The sequence below is a fragment of the Eublepharis macularius genome, chromosome 1, assembly GCF_028583425.1.
Source record: "Eublepharis macularius isolate TG4126 chromosome 1, MPM_Emac_v1.0, whole genome shotgun sequence".
Taxonomy (NCBI): Eukaryota; Metazoa; Chordata; class Lepidosauria; order Squamata; family Eublepharidae; genus Eublepharis; species Eublepharis macularius.
Genome location: NC_072790.1, coordinates 181,763,204 through 181,774,350, shown reverse-complemented (window position 1 = coordinate 181,774,350; position 11,147 = coordinate 181,763,204).

Below are 11,147 nucleotides of genomic sequence, written 5' to 3'. Positions count from 1 at the left end.
TTAAGACTCTTTTGACTAGTCCTGCTGCTTTCTTCTCACACATTTCCTCCTTTGATTGCTTTCATGCAGATGTCCAGTGTTTATTGCCTGAGATATGAAGGACCTGTTTCCTGAATGATAAAACTGATACCATGCAAAAGTCTTATTAAACCGTAGCCTGTCCCAGAGGAGGTGAAAACGTCATTATATCACTTTCATAAAACACAACAACCACTAGAAGACTTCATTCCCATGGATGAAGCTGCCTTATTACCCTGAGTCAAACTATTGGTCCATGTAGTCTGGCTGCTCTCTCCATGGTAGGGTTGCCAGGTCCAGGTTGGGAAATTCCTGGAGATTTGGGGGGTAGAGCCTGGAGAGGGCAGGGTTTGCGGAAGGGGGGGGGGCTTGGTAAGGTATAATGCCAGAGAGTTCACCCATCAAAGCAGCTATTTTTCTCCAGGGGAACTGATCTCTTTGGCTTGCAGATCAGTTGCAATTCTGGGAGATCTCCAGCTACCACTCAGAGGCTGGCAACCCTACTCCGTGGTCTCTTACAGCTCTTCTGTAAAGCATGAGCTGTACCACTGAGCTATGACCCCCCCTCTTTCTACCTAAAGTACAGCTTCCCTTTTCCCTTTGCCCAAAAGAAACCTATTGGGACTAAATCAGTACTGTAAAAGTAGAATGCATAGGGTTGGCAGTCTGGCACCAAGAGGAGTCAAGATATGGCCAGTTAGCAGTACCCAGAACTTGGCACAACATAGATGTTCCTCCAACTCATGGCTCTTGCTGAAACAACAAAAATGAGTTCCAGTTTTAACACAAAGATTTGATTTGGGGACAAATGACACATATTTGCATATCTCAGTACTTTGTCACCCAAATTTATTGCAACCAGTATGAGCACCGTCTTAGAGAGCTTTCAGAAGGGATCAGACAAATTCATGGAGGATGTATTAGTCAACAGCAATTAGCCACAACAGTAAAAAAGAAATGGAACTGGATGCTATAAAAACATTATTACTATCAATAATTTAGTGTAGATGGGGGACTGAGGCAACCTAGTGTCTCCCTTACTCCTGCCACATGGCAAGCCTCTTTTGAAAGTGAGGAAAAAATTCAGTTAGAGATAACCCATGTGGGCCTGCCATTTGTAGGAGAAGGTAGTCAGAATAAAGGACCCCCTTTGAATCGCAGCCCCAACACCTTTCCCCTCTCCTAATAATTTATATACAATATTCATTTATACACAGTCCTCAGGCTCATCTGAATGAGATCGCAGAGGCTTACTGGCACAGAACACATGATCTGTTTGCAGGTTTTCTCAGACTTAAGCAGTAGGTGAAAATACAGAATTAAGATTAGTGTTATCATTATCATCTCCTGGCCAATTAATTTCTGTCTTGGAGAAACACCAGTGCTGGTTATTGCACAAATGTGCCAGGCTATAACTTAAAACTTCACTGCTAAAGAGCTGTTACCCAGTAACTTATCCTGGCAATGTTTGATGCTAAATTTCTAAAACTTTAAGCTTCTGCTTTCCTTGTGTGCCTTTATTGCTTTCTGTTGCCATTCTTTTGGATCTTCCTCCTTTTCATTAGAACGGGATTATAAATTCTGCAAGGTTGATTTTCAGAGACAAAGGCAGTACTAAGTCTTGCCAGAAGTGCTACATTTTATCCAGTATGATAGTTTTCCATAGATAACCCTTCATCTGACAGAAGATTGGGCATCTGATTTCTTTTGGAAGTAAGACACATCACCACTTCTAATCTTGTTGTCCTTTATACGCACTAGGAAAGTGCTCACTTCTTTGTTTGCATTGCCTACAGTTGGCAGTTTTTAGGCCAGAAACCCAGAAGGAATCAAGAATTCCTGGTGCCTCCTGCTGGACAGCATTGTCCGGGGTCTGGGTCCCAGCCCCCAGACTTGGTAGGAGGGAACAGCAGGTCAACCGGGCTGACGGGCATACAGAGGGGGCAGCCAGCAGCCAGCAGGCCAACTGGTCAGCCAGCAGACAGCAGGTCAACTGGTCGGCCAGCTGACAGCAGGTCAACCGGTCTGACTGGCAGGCAGAGGGGGCAGCTGGGGGACAGCAGGCCAACCCCTCCCATGGGCAAATGGGGTCAGAACCTGCCAGTGCCAGGGGCAAGGGGCAAAGGCCCAGGGCCTCAGGAGGCAGGGGGAGACAGAGAGAGGCCAGCGAGTCCCACTCCCCTAGGGAAGGAAAGGGGACTAAGCAAGGCGGAAGGGGGCAAGGGCAGAGGGATTGGGGGCCCAGCAGTCACCCACCCAAAGGCCTTACCTGAGGAGGAGAAGCAGCAGCAGCCCCAACAACCCAAAGCCACGCCCCAGCTAGAAAATAGTAGCCTGGCCCAGGAGTTGCCAAAAGCCAAGCCACTCCAGGTGGGGCTAGTGGAGGCACTCTGCATGAAGCCCTGGGCAACCAGCCAAGGAGCCACAGCTGGACCCACCTTCAACCATCAGCTCAGCCAGGGAGGCCGGGCTGCTAGCCAGGGAACTGCAGCTGGACAGGCCTTCAGCAATCAGCCAAGGCAGGGAGGCTGGACAGCCAGCGAACAAGGCACAGCTGGTGCTGGTCAGTGGGGCCAGATCAGCTACCCCAGCTGCAACTGCTTGGTGCAGCCCAAGACCAGGCTGGAAGAGGGGTGGGACAGTAGAAGGAAGCCCTATAAAAGCTGGCTGGGAAGAGCCCTGGGGTGGTGGATGTGAGTAAGGAGCGATGATGTGGAGTGAGAGCAGTAAGATGCAAGGGTGGAGGCGAGTTCTGGAAGGAGGGGATGAAGAAGGACACAGGAGGCAAGCAGGCCAGGTTGAGCAGGCCAGCGAGTGGACTGAGAGGGAGTCTGGGTGAGGTATACTGCCCCTCCTTCCACAGAGCAGGGTCCTGCAGCATCCCTGGCCCCCCTATGATGTCAGGAGCAGACCGCCCAGTGCCATGCCCAGCGGCAGTGGCGGCAAGCCCTGACAAGCATTAAGAACATGGGCCATGTAAAGGCAATTAAAAAATTTCTCTGCCCGCTCCCCCTTAGAAACGGTTACCTTTTCTACTGATGTGACAAATCTAACTTTAAAAGGGAGGCAGTGGACCTTTATAGGATGCCTCTATGAAATATTTTGAAGTAGTTCAATGAATGCAAAGTCAGAAAATGTCAACAAAACATGTTTTCTTTTGTTCCCTAAACAAGTACCAAGATTAAGATTATGCCTTAAAAATGCAATGACAAATCGTTCAGCAGTATAAAGCATGCTTCAATATTTGTTTAAAAACTATCCATACCATAAGATATAACTCAGCATTCTAAACATATTTAATCTCTACAGCATACTCCAATATATATCAAATTTTGTTACATTCTGGGCCTTAAAATACTCCATCAGCACAACAGACTATATGCTGTATATAAAGGTAGTTCCCTGTGCAAGCACCGAGTCATTACTGACCCATGGGGGGACGTCACATCACGACGTTTTCTTGGCAGACTTTTTGTTACGGGGTGGTTTGCCATTGCCTTCCCCAGTCATCTACACTTTACCCCCAGGAAACTGGGTACTCATTTTACCGACCTTGGAAGGATGGAAGGCCGAGTCAACCTTGAGCCGGCTACCTGAACTCAACTTCTGCCAGGATTGAACTCAGGTCATGAGCAGAGCTTGGGCTGTAGTACTGCAACCTACCACTCTGTGCCATGGGGCTCTATGCCCCGTGCTGTATATAGCTTTTAAAAAATCCAGTATCCCCTAAATAAATTTTCCCATGATCAATTTTACTCATTGCAATATGAGAGGTCATGGAATTTTCACCTTGGATAGGGTAAACCCTTTCCCTTGACTCTCAGGAGCACTGGGCTTGGTATGGCTGCAAAGTGTCGAAAGAAGGGCACTCACATATTTAAAGATGTTCTTATTTTCAGTATATCTTCATATGTTCCAGAATTAAACCTTGATATTCAAAACATGTTTTTGGCCTAAATACTGGTACATTCCAGTGTCCAGGGTCAGAGGGTCCCGCAACTTACCAGCGAAGACTCCTCAGGCAGTGACAGAGTCCAGCATTGGCAGTGTTGCCAAGCCCATGACGGCGGGCGGTTCCGGCAAGGCATCATCCGGAAGTGCAGGAGGCCCAACGGAGGCCAGCAACTCCAGGCATGACCACCCTGCAGCCGCAGCACTTTCACAAGGCAGCCCAACAAATTGGTGGCGTGTATGGGGACTATGACCTGCCCTGCCCCACCCCACTTATTCCTCCACCTCTCTCCCTTGCCTTGCATTGCCCAAGTTGCACTTCACCTCGATTATGACCAAGCAGCAAGCTGTACAGGAAGAGCCCTTGCGGCCAGAGACACCAAGCCCAGGGACTATGGATCTGGCCGAAATCAGCCAGTGGTTATCTGAGAGGCAAGAAAAACTGCTGGGGGGGGGGCACGGTGACTCAACAACAGGAGGCTCAGGCATCCATCTTCCAGGACCTCTGTAGAGTACTGGAGGACTCCCACCCCACATCTGCCACTGTGGGCTCTAGGCCCCTGCTGAAGGCCCCTCCCTTCACCTTTATCCACCTATGACCTGACGATGTTGAGGCCTATCTGGAGGTGTGAGAATGGATGACAGAGATGGTGTTGTGGCCCAAGGCCCAGAGGCCCTTCACCCTGGGCCCCTACCTCATGGGTGGGGCTCAGGTCTCCCTGAGGGCCCTGTCCAAAGAATGGGCCTCAGATTACAATGTTCTTAAGTCCACCATATTGGACAAGTAGAAAATTACAGATGAAACTTTCTGACAATGCTTCTGAGCCAGCCCCCAACAGAGGGGTAACCTAGCAGTGCCTGAGCTGAAGGAGTTAGTGACCCATTGGATCAGCCCTAAGACCCCTGGGGAAACAGCCATTGATTGATTGATTAACTGATTGATTGATTACATTTATAGCCCGCCTTCCCCACAAGTGGGCTCAGGGCGGGTTACAGCAATAGATTACAGAGTTAAACAGATAAAACAGTAAAACAATAAAATTACTGAGAAGGTGGTGGCTGAACAGGTGTTGGAGATCATCCCCCTAGAAGAGCGAGCACAGATACTTTGCAACAAACCCACAGATTTGAAAGACCTCATGACCCTACTGGCGAATGTTACTGCAGCCAAGATGCCAACTGGGCCATGGAAGCCGCCCCAAGCGATTGGCACACCTGGTCCCTAAACACTCTGAAGGGGATGTCTTGGGACTCACCGCCAGCAGAAGGGAGGCTCTGGGGGTCAGGCTGAGGATGCACCCTCACTCCAGCTTCCACTGAGTACACGGCCCCCCTAGTGCTGATGAGCCAAGGCAGAGAATAGGGGGAAGAGGCCCCCTAGGGTGGGTCCTCACATCCAGCAAGGGATCTTGCTTCACATGCAGCCAGATGGGACTTCTATTACCTCATCTGTTTGATCAAATATCATTCTGTTTATTGCATAAAAATTCTGCCTTTCTTCCACCCAGGAACTCAACATGGCATGCATAAGGGGTATCCTATGCAACCTAGGCACAAATTCTTACCTGTTTACCTCTATTCCAAGCCTTCCCATCATACCCTGTTAGCGCACAAAATCTGCCAAATGTTCTTCACAAGCTGCTTAGGACCACACAGACAGGATTGTCTCTTTCACTCATTCAAAATTTAAAGATGAAATAAACTGTCACCAGGTGCCAGGTGGAAAGGAAAGGAAAGGAAAGGAAAGGAGATGCTGTGAATGCTCTGGGGCGCCTGATGCAGTCAAGTAAAGATGAAGGCAAGTAAAGTACAGATTGAAATAGATGAAGGCAAGTAAAGTACAGACTGAAAAAGTTCCTTGTATAGGAGACCACTGGAAGCCCATTTAATAGCAAAATACAAGTATTATAAAAGATCTTTATAAATGAAAAGAGAAGGAACTGAAATCTAACCTTACATAACAAACAAATTTATTATCAGGAGGCAACTATGTCAGACTTCCAGATATTTCTAGTACTTAAAAGTCAAAAACAAGCTGTTTAGCACATCAAAGAAGTATTGATAATGGGGTCTTTCATTCACAGTGGCAGCCGAACAGGTGGTCATCGCAAGCATCGTTCGTTGCGCTCGGCTGCAGTTCAGGAAGCCAGACAGGCGCCTTCAATCAATTGCCTCGGCAATGGAGGGAGGGAGTGCCAGAACCCTGTCTGCACTCCCTCTGTCTCCTCGGACACCCCAATCAAAGCCCAACTTAGCTTGATGGGCAGGTCTTCCTTCCAAGCGTGGAGCTGCAAATTGGTTACAATCAGTAACGTGGGAGCAGACACGGGGGGGGGAGGAGGGGAGTGTTCTGTGGCCATAGGAACTCCAATCTCATCCCGGCAAACCCTGTTAGGTAGTTCTGACTGCCAACCACAGACCTCCTGCATTTCTCAATCAGACCTCTGCTTATAAAAGGGTACAGCGCTCCCTGTTCTGGCTTTCGCTCTCAGCAAGCAGTGGAGAGGAACAGAACTGTTGATAGCCTTTTTGGGGAGAGAAAGGGAGAGTGCATTGGAGCTGGGCTTTTTTCTGTGTGTGGTGGGTGGGATCGGGAGCTATCCCCTCTGGCTCCAGGGCTGCTGCCAGGCCCTGGGGCCAAGCTCAGTAAGCACCTCGGCTGAGGCCTCACCCTGACTATTTTTATTATTACTATCACTGCCTGATCTGGTGGTCAGGCTTGTGGGTGTGCTGGGCTAGGGCTCTAGCCTCAGCCTGCTGCCAGGCCCCGGGGCCAAGCTCTGTGGGCACCTTGGCTCTCCTTTTCTGTCCTCTTTAATTCTAATTTGGTGGCACAATGAGTCTTCATATTGTGGTGGCCACCACGGGTTGTCGTGGGGTGAAGTGCAAAGGCAGTCCTCCTGGTTTACTTGTGGAAAGCAGTACAGGGTGTGGCTTGGGGGCAGCAGAGAGTACTCCCGCTCCCCCAGATTCACCTGTGGGGGCTGTGGAGGAGGCCAAAGAGGTCTTTGTGCAGGGGGGAGAGGATCTCTCTCAACATTTTGAGGACGGGGTGGATGGACGGATCCCTGGAGGAATGGTTTGTGTTTTATGAAACATCCCTCCTGTCCCCATCCCAAACTTTTGGTGGTGTCCCCACCTGCAGTCCACCCCTCATTCCATTGTCCGTGGCCAGCTCCGCAGCGCAGCCTGTAACCATTCATCCTCCTTCGCCTGGGACAGTTAGTGGTCCACATTTCAACGCCTCCATATGGTGGCACTTTCAGACCCTTCCTAATTACCCCCGTGTGGTGTGGTGCCATGCCTGTGATGTCCTGGTGCGCAGAGGCAAAAACCCAAAGCACTTGTCATCGACAGCCCTGACTTGGCACCTGAAGACACACCACCCAAGCCTGTGGTCTCTGTCCTCGCCCAGCAAAACATCCGTTGGGGGGGAGAAAGGGGGTGACCAGCTCTTCTGAGCGGGGATCAGTGGGAGGGTCACCGGAATCCACCCCAAGCAAGAATCCTTGCCCTGAGGGTGACGCTGATGGGAGCAGAGTGCTCAGGCAGGCCGCACTCACGGAGGTTGTCCCCTCGCGGTCTGGGACAGCACCACTTAGAACAGCGAGGTTGAGGGCTCAGGAGGCGGGCCTTCGTATCTTGGCAGAGACAATTGCCGTACATGGATTGCCCATATCCATCGTGGAGTGCATGGGCTTCCGCAGGCTACTAAAACATTTCGCCCCTTAGTTCTCCATGCTGTCGCTGTGCACCCTTGCCTGTCGAGTCCTGCGGGTATCTCGAATGAGGGCTGGCACATTTGGGTCAGGTTTAGCCAGGCCCACTCCCATTGCTAACAGGCTTCTGAGGCCTTGATAGGCCTTCCTGGCACAGCCAGATCATCATGACACCTCCTTTCTGCGAAGGCAGGAAAGTGGGTGATGCTGGCGGCAGCCTCCTTTGGGCACTTGCGCAACAGCTCAGGAGCTGTTGCACATGTAGTTGAGCTGCACGGTGCCCCTATCCATTGCAAACTCTGTGCCTTTTGAGCAGGGGTGAATGGGTCCCTCGACTCATGTCCTTTCCTAAAAGGCAGGAAGGTGGCCGATGTCAGCTGCTGCTGCTGCCCCGTTTCTTTCTCTCCCTCTCTGGAACCACTCTAACCTGTCCAAGCAACATCTCCTGTCCCATCCATCCCCTCCTTCCCATGAAGGCAGGAAGGCGGTTGGTGTCTGGCAGTGCCACCCAAACTGTATGAGTAGTACCCATACTGCCTGCACAGGTGAAGTGTCTTGGAGCGGTATGGAACTGCTCTGCCCCCCCTCATTTCTCGGGGCTGCTGGTCCCTCTTTCTACCTCTATCTCTGTGGAACCACTCCGACCCTTATGAATGACCTCTCCTGTCCTGCCCATCCCCTTCTTTCTGCGAAGGCAGGATGGTGGATCATGTCAGCCACCACTTCATGAAGGACTGTCCTGCTGCTGCTCCCTCCTTGGTCACGAGGGACAGCTCGGCTGCGATTGCACAGCCGATTGTATCATATAGGGATATGGCATGGTTGCACAGCATGGTGGCTCCCCTGTTAACAGGACTGACAGGAACCCTTTGAGCCAGGTGGGAATGTGTCCCGCGACACCCGTCCTTTCCGCAAGGGCAGGAAGGTGGGCGATGGCAGCTGCTGCCACTGCCCTATTTCTTCCTTTCCCTCTCTGGGACCACTCCGACCCCTCCCAACTACCTCTTGCTTGGAAGCTTTCCAGTTCACGGTCCATACCTCTCCCTCTCAGGTACTGCCAGGAGTCTCTTCCCCACCACTTGCACTGCCCCGTCCCCTCCCTTCCATGATGGCAGGGAGGTGGTTGATGCCAGCAGCCACTGAAGGATTGGGTCTTCCAGGCCCTGTCACAATATCTTCCAGGTACAGCTCATTGCCGTGGCCCCCGCCTCCTGAAGCCCTTGGTACCCCTCTCCCACCCTGACCACTTCATCTTCCTTCTCTCCCTCTTGGGTACTGCCACGAGTCTCTTCCCCACCACTTGCACTGCCTCGTCCTCTGAGGGGAGGCGGCACACCACTGCCTCCACGCTTTCACCAGGCCCGTCGGCCGCAGTCATCAACCACCTTGCTGCGTAAGCGGATAATCTGTCCGCCTTCGACCCAGAGGCCTGGCAGGTGGGCACATGGGGGGTGCCACTGGCGAGTGGCCAGACCCCCCGCCTCCTGAGGGGAGGCAGCATGCCACCACCTCTCTGTGCCTGCCAGGCCCGGTGGCCGCAGTCCTCACCCACCTTGCTGCTTAAGCAGATAATCTGTCTGCCTCCAACCCGGAGGCCTGGTGGGCGGGCACATGGGGGGTGCCGCCAGCAAGCGTCCAGACCCCCTGGCCCCTGAGGGGAGGCAGCACACCACCACCTCCCTGTGCCCACCAGGCCTGGCTGCCGCAGACATGAACCACCTTGCTGCATAAGCGGATAATCTGTCCGCCTCTGACTCGGAGGCCTGGCAAGCGGGCACATGGGGAGTGCTGCCAGCAAGCGGCCAGACCCCCTGCCTGAGGGGAGGTGGCATGCCACCACCTCCTTCTCCCACCAGGCCCGGTGGCCGCAGTCATCAACCACCTTGCTGCATAAGTGGATAATCTGTCCGCATCTGATCTGGAAGCCTGGCGGGTGGGCACATGAGGGGTTCTGCCAGTGAGCAGCCAGACCCCTGTCCCCTGAGGGGAGATGGCACGCCACTGCCTCCCCGCGCCCGTCAGGCCCAGCGGCCGCAGTCATCAACCACCTTGCTTCATGAGCGGATAAGTGTCTGCCCGCCCGTAAGCCTGGTGGGCAGGCACATGGGAGTGCCACTGGCCAGCAGCCATACCCCCCACCCCCAAGAGGGGAGGCGGCCCACCTTCAGGTCCACCGCACTGGGCCAAAGTGAACTGGACTGGAGAGGGTGGCGTCGAATTTGGGAATGTATAACTCCAAGATCCATACTGCAATCTTGACCAGACTTGGGTGATGGCTGGAGAAGAGCTTGCTGCACATTCCCTGTGAATATGGACTCTCTAAGTGCTAAGGGGGCTGCTCTGGTGCCAATGAACAGCAAACAGCAAACACTTAATGGGACATGTTTGGTCCCGTTCGTCTGTTTGTGTTCATCATCGGGAACGAACACTGAACAGCCTATTCAGGTTTGCTTTCTGCCCCCACACACACTTCTTCAGTTTGGGCAGTGATAGACACTGCAACTGGAAAGCTGCCAGTACCTTAAATTTATAACTTGCATAAAACTAAAGCTGTGTTGCACCTGCTAATTTTTAAAGCACTGAAACTTTCTGGGGATAAATGATCTTCTGGTCAGTAACTATCAGTTATCACTGGCAGGGTAACCAACTGTCCGGAGAAAAAAGTCCTGCCCTTTTAATGGATGGTCCATGGTATGTTACCTCTATGCCATAAAAAGCATTATCTGTTCGTTTCCATATATTAAGCCTCTATTAAAAGGAAAGGACATTTTTTCTCCAGGCAGCTGGCAACCTTAACCCTTGGTCTTCTATTATGTGGCTTTTGTTTTTGGATTTGGGTTGAGAGAGAGAGAGGGGTTGGGCCTATAGAAGCAGAGCTGGATCATTTCACCAAGACTAACTTGGTCCACTGTGGCTTGGGCGTATTTACTTACAGCTCTTCATAACTCAAAAAGTGGGGAAGAGATAGAATCCATGTCCACTGTATTCTACCTCTATTAAATCAGATTCAGTGCACTGCCAAACCCCATTATGGATCAGGTTTCCAGTTATTCTGAAATATTATTTCCTTGTTTAAAACAGCTATATCCTGCCTTTCTTCCACTGGCTCCCAAGACATCTTATACCACCACCAACAAAACAACCTCAGTAAAATTCCCCATACCACTAAAAAAAACCAGCTCTCGAGACCCAGAATAATACAGGATGCAATGTGAGGTGGTGGAGGTAACTGAGTAATCCATAGACCAGGTTCCCTAACATGGTACCCAAAGGTGTCATAGAGCCAAACTACAAGTGACGTCTTACACAGGTTGGACACTAGTCGGCTTCCCTCAGGTTTTGATGGGAAATGTAGGCATCCTGGTCTTGCAGCTGTAATGGAGAGCCAAGCTGTAAAACCAGGGCGCCTACATTTCCCATCAAAACTTGAGGGAAGCCGACTAGTGTCCAACCTGTGTA